Source organism: Elgaria multicarinata, chromosome 4 (assembly GCF_023053635.1).
Source record: "Elgaria multicarinata webbii isolate HBS135686 ecotype San Diego chromosome 4, rElgMul1.1.pri, whole genome shotgun sequence".
Taxonomy (NCBI): Eukaryota; Metazoa; Chordata; class Lepidosauria; order Squamata; family Anguidae; genus Elgaria; species Elgaria multicarinata.
The window spans coordinates 68,690,974-68,696,973 of NC_086174.1; the positions used below are offsets into that span (position 1 = coordinate 68,690,974).

At 50.0% G+C, this 6,000-nt stretch overlaps 1 protein-coding gene across 1 annotated transcript in view; it reads right to left on the reverse strand.

Annotated features, from left to right (window-relative positions):
* FNDC1 (fibronectin type III domain containing 1) overlaps positions 1–5,305 on the reverse strand; it is a 133,519-nt gene extending 128,214 nt beyond the window's left edge. Inside the window, exon 1 of the mRNA XM_063124489.1 lies at positions 5,242–5,305. The gene's annotated coding sequence lies outside the window, so the exon portion shown is untranslated. The remainder of the gene's footprint in view (positions 1–5,241) is intronic.
* Positions 5,306–6,000: the final 695 nt, after the last annotated feature.

Below are 6,000 nucleotides of genomic sequence, written 5' to 3' on the forward strand. Positions count from 1 at the left end.
AAAAAGCAGCACCTGTTGAATTTCTCCCTCTCCTGCTATTAAAGGCAGAAGAGCCCTCCTAGGAAAAAAGCTGGCAATCTTGGTTCCAAAAATAGTTCAGTGGGGATGCAATTCAGGGTGTGTGGGGATGGGGCAGGACAACGACTAATACCACTCCCATTGTTTTGCAAATGAGTTATTGGCATCCAGAAATAATGAGACTGTTCCTGACATAGTTTTCTTTGAATGCCTAAAAAGCACACACATGTCTTCTCAGAAGTAAATCCTAGTGAGTTCAATGGAAATTACTCTTAAGTAAGTGGGTATAGGACTGTAGTCTAAAGTACTCATTTATTCATAAGAATCACTAAATTTCCACACTGTTATGTCTGATTGTGTACAATGCCAGAAGCACATGGAATTCTTTCCAAATACCCAAAATCTGATCCAACAGTCCTTGCTTAGGAAAACCTCCTAGAAAGCAGCTGCATGGAATATCTCCTTGGGGCATATTTCTTACACCTGCCTAACTTATACTGATGTGTCTATAGGAGTACATTCCTGAACTGACTCTGTTGGGGCAGAACAGAAAAGAAAGAAAGAAAGAAAGAAAGAAAGAAAGAAAGAAAGAAAGAAAAAAAGAAAGAAATGCACCCTAAACCAACCTGTTGTGAATGATCATTTCAACTAGACCTCAAACAATTGGTTTGGGGAAAATTCCCAAGCAAATTCCCAAGCAAATGCCTCACTGATTTTTAGACATTGCCAGTTATAGATGCTACTACGTTTGGGACCTTTTTAAAGATTCAAGATTACTGAATCCAGCAAGTCAATATGTATTATTACCCTAAAAGTCTTCAGTAAAAAGATGTAAGCTGTGTGTTTTTAAGAATTCTTCATAGCTTCAAAGAATCGAGTAGTTGAATTCAAATTCATATCAAACTTCAAACAGTGGAGGCTGGTGGCTCCAGTGTCAGTGGGGCAGTGCTCCAGGTTTCAGTCAGAACTGAAGGTGTAGGCCTTTTTCCCTGTCTAAACATCCATATGACTGTGCCCTTAAGACAGCCTTTCCCAACCTGGCACCCTCTAGACTTGTTTTACTACAACTCCCATGCTGTCTGGGGATGATGGGAGTTGTAGCCAACACATCTGGAGGGCACTAGGATGGGGAAGGCTCACTTAAGCCATCATCAATGATGACGCAGGACGTGCTTACCCAGGTGAGCAGGGAGTGCAACAGACTGTAACAGCCAGGACAGGGATTCATGCCTGTCCTCTCATCTGAGACACTCGACTGTCCACCTTTCCAACCAGAGCAATGGGTTGCTTTGGCCCTGATGTCTATTCCCATGGTCCAATGATGGACTGACATCTCTGGGAGCCTGCAAATATTTCATGAAGGACTGATTAATCACTCCTAAACTCTGCGAGGGCTTCCATCCAAAATCAAAGACAAAACTTCCCAATCCCGCTGCTAATCCGATTGGGTTTCCCCCAAAGTATTTGATCTTTGATCTGCCCGTCCGTGCGCTGCAAATCGTGCACTAATGTGGCGGAGCTGAGCCTCCGCATGAGGCTCCAGGCGGGAGCGATCCAGCGAAAACATTCCATGTCTATCTGGAGTGATTGATAGGCTAGGGGGCGAATGGGAGGAGCAGAGGGAAGGGCCACGAGGAATCAGCAAGCCACGACAAACAGAGCCAGTTCCAGAAAAGCCTCTGGCGCTGGCGAGGAAAGGAAGAAAGGGCCTTTGAAAGAATTACAGGTGTTTTAGCCATCGCCTCTGTGCACCGGACATTCCGTTTCATATGATCCAGCCCCAGCAGTCCCTCCCCAGGAACCCGTGCCCAGTTACACCTTTCCAAAAGAAACAAAGCTTGAGGAGTTGCAAAAGGTTACTGCTTTGCCACATGTATAGAGTTAAATACCATATAAGGCAGCCTTCCCCCAAACAAGTGTCACTGAGATGTGTTGGACTACAGCTCCCATCATTTCCAGCCAAAATCTGTAGGGTACCCAGTTGGGAAAGGCTGATTTAAAGACTCATATCAAAAGAAAGCCGTTATCCAGCCACTGACACAAATTCTGCCTTAAGAAAGAAAGATACCTCATTTGTCATAGGAAGCTCAGAAGCTGCCTTAGACCGAGTCAGTCCCTTGGTCCATCTAGCCCAGTATTGTCAACACTGACTGGCAGCAGCTGTCCAAGGTTACATGCAGGAATTTTTCCAGCTCTACCTGGAGATGTCAGGGATCGAACCTGGAATCTTCTGCCTGCAAAGCAGGTACCCTATGCACAGAGCTTGACAGGTTTATGTTTTAAAAGAGTTCATCAGAAGTTTTTTCTGAAACTATTGAACAAAGTAACAACCTCTGAGATAGCCATCTCAAGGTCTTTGAGAGCGGCCAGGATGTGCAGCTGGAGGGCTCTCTGACCAAGGCCGTTTGCCCATGTTTTTTCTTGAGGCGTAGCAACACAATCCCAGTGATGCAATCCGGTGTTCATATTGCATATGGACACTATGATTGGCTCACAAGGCTCTTAATATGTGACATGTGATTGAAGTGTGGAGAGTTTGTGTGAAGAGTTATTGTGTAAAGTTCCTCAACTATGTTATGCTCTATGTAAATACTTGTAAACTTAGATTAGTAGTTCAAAACGCTGTCTGAGTATTCCTTCGCTTCGTGAACATCTGCCTGAGGCCAGTGACCTCTGTCTCTGCTGACGTGTGCTTGCACTCTGTGCATGCTCTGAGAGAGTACAATACATCAGACTCCTAACAGAGCTATGGTCTCACCATCACTCCGCAGATTGTCTGGTCCAGGGGCAGTGCTGGGCCTGAGCCCATGAGGCCCTGGCCCCAAATCTAGTTCCACAACTAACTCCCAGAGGCCTGAGCATCCATCTGTGCCAATGGGAGGTTTGTTTGTTTTCCCAGTGTGATTGGTGTGCAAGGAGCACTTTTCAAGGGGGCTCGCAGTTGGGGAGGGACAGGCAAACACTCCACTTCCCACATGCTGCAACACTCTCCCCTCCTTTCCAAATCTTCCCCTGTGCAGCAATTAAGCTTAGCAGGGAGGGGGGGGGAAACCTTTCTCCATTGGTTTGGGATGACCTTGGCTAAGGTGCAAATAAGTTGAAAGGTTTATTTTGTTTGAGATGACGTGGATGAGAAATCAACTGGCTGGGCTTTGCCTCCTGTGAAATTTCAATAAATGTGAGGAATTATTTGTTCTATATTTCCATAGATAAATAGAAATTAGCATATGCAGAGTGTTTACAGGTTTGGGCCTGTGCCCTGAGACTGTTAAGTGCCAAGCAACACCCCCATTGAACTACTGATATGAAAATCCCAAGGGAGGGGAAACCACAAGTAATGGGGTGTTTTTTACTTTCTAGCCCTAACGTCATGAGCCTAGACTTCCCCCACCCACCCACAGACATTTTGGTGGGGGGAGGGATATGTCTCATTGATTTCAATGGAATGGGGGTGGGGAGAATACGCCTCATTGATTTCAGTGGCACTCACATGGAAGCAGTGGAGGCTGGTGGCTCCGACGTCAGTGGGGTGGTGAATCTGCTCTGGCTTTCAGTCAGAACGAGCTAGAACTCTAAAAGAGCTATCCGGATTCACCGCCCCACTGACGTCGGAGCCCCCAGCCCCCACTGCTCCCAAGCAAGCAGCCTTGCAGCCGGCAGATTTCCGCCCCTTGCTTTGACAATTATATCAAGCCTCGCTGTCAAGCAACCGGCCCTGTGGGCAAGTTTTGCATTTAGAATCCCTGCCCTTGGCTCCAAGCTGAACTTGTAGGAACACATACAGCCCCTGCTCCGACTTCCATTCCTGCACAGCAAGAATGTGTATGAAGCGCACAGACCGGGGGGCCAGGAGGAGAATGTACCAAGGAGGGGAACACATTGAGGAGCAAAAACAAAACCCAGCCCCTGGAAAGATGCCCTCTCCAGCAGCATGCCGCCGTGGCAAGGCCTCCCTCAATCCACCGGGCCCGCTTTATTCCTCGGCATCACGGGGGTCGTCTTTCTGATCCTCGGAAGCTCGTCTCCCCTGCGGTTCCACCTTCAGTTCGGCCCTGCGCACACATTCTCCCCACTGAGTTTAGCAGCACCTACGCTCAACGCATCGCAGCCTACGGGCGGCGTCCTAAGGCAAGGCGGCCGCCAGATGGAGGCTGGGATGCTTCACTGGGTGACTTACAGGGATGGTGCTAATGAGCCGCTGGGCTGGAATCAGCTGCTCTCCAGCACCACAAAGCCTGGAAGAACAAGAGGCGCCAGTGGGGATTTCAAAGGCAGTACGTGGGATTTGAGTTTCCAAAGTGAGAGCGTGCCTGGCAGATGGAGCGTTTCGGGTTGTGCATCTCTGTGCTTCAGTTAGGGAGCCCTGTCGTTTAGGAGGCTTCAATCCGACACACACTGACTGCTGAGTAGATTGCCTCGGAAGAGACTCTTCGCTGCCTTTTGTTTGTTTGTTTCATAGATAAAAAGATTTTTCCGGCCAAGTGTTACACTCTCACTTATCTCGCCCCACAAAAACAACAAAGCAGACAAACACAGCAGCTGAATAACCGTGTTTTTCCCCCATATCAATAACGCACTACATTATCACAGGTTTGTCATGATCCCTGCCCCAGGAGGACCTGAAGCAGTTTCACCCAGCTTGGAGCCCTCTAGACATGTTAGACTACAATTCCCACCACTCCCAGGCTTCTTGGTTGGGGATTACGGGAGCTGGAGTCCAACAAATCTGGAGGCTGGGGGATGCCAGGCAGGATAAAAATGAAAGAAAAATAGATCAAGAAATATAAAGGTGAAGGAGTCAGGTTCTCCCTTTAACCTAAGTGGATACCAAGAGTAAACGCCAAAGTAAGTCCTACTTAGTAGACCCATTGAAATTAATGGGACTTGAGTTAGGCATGACTAACTTCAGTCTCATTCATTTCAATGGGCCTACTCTAAGTAGGGCTTATGTTGGAGTTTAGCCAAACTGTTCACAACAAAAAATACGAATATTTTTTTAGAAATAGTGGTTATGGGAATGATGGAGGCTGTTGGCGTTAGTGGAGCTCAACGGTGCCACTAGTGGAGCTCTCCAGGGGTGGAGCTCTCCAGTTAGTGGAGCTCTCCAGGGGTGCATCCTTTCTGAGGATGCACCCCTGGAGAGAGGTTAATGAGGAACGTGCGTGAACACACACCCCGACGCCACCCCCTGCATGGACAAACCACGAGACGGAGGGACTGTACCTGGTGCCGCCGGGGAGGCGGCGTGGAGCAGAGCAGCGAGGAGGACAAGGAGCGCCCAGGCGAGCAAGCGCATCCGCGGAGCGGGGGCGGCGGGAGCAGCAGCAGCAGCAGCAGCAGCAGCCATGGAGCCGGTGTGCGCAAGGACCAGCCGCGCCGTCGGAAGCGCCAGAGGCTGGGCGGGTCGTCTCGCCAAGAGGGGGCTCTCCAGGAACAACCCGGGGCGGAAAGCGCGCCCTTGCTCCGTCCGACCCTAGCACTGGCGGCAGCACTGGGGACCAGCTGCCCTTCGTCGCCGCTCGCCGCTTCTCGTCGTGGCGAACTCCCGTCCGCTGCTGCCGCGCTAGCGCCTTCCCGTCCGCGGGTCGCGCTCTCCGGCCCCCTGTCTCCTCCTGCTGGCCGAAAGCGGCATTGCAAGCGCCCAGACAGAGAGGCGGCCGAAAGCAGCGAAACGTCCCGCGTGAGGTGATGGCACCGAGGCGGCGGGATTCCGGAGGGGAGCAATTCAAGGGGGGGGGGGGGGGCGTGATGTGTTTAACTGCCAAAAAAAAAAAAAAACACCCACAAAACAACAACAACAAGTCTCTGCGCGTGGTAAACAAGCGCATCAGAGAGAGATGGCTAAGCTAAACGACGTCCCCCACGCCCAGTGGAGACTGGTCGCTCCGATTTCGGTGGGGCTATGAACCCGTTCTGGGTTTCAGTCAGAATCAGCCAGAGCTCTAAAGGAGCTCTCCAAGGTGCAGGACCTATTTCGGGGAT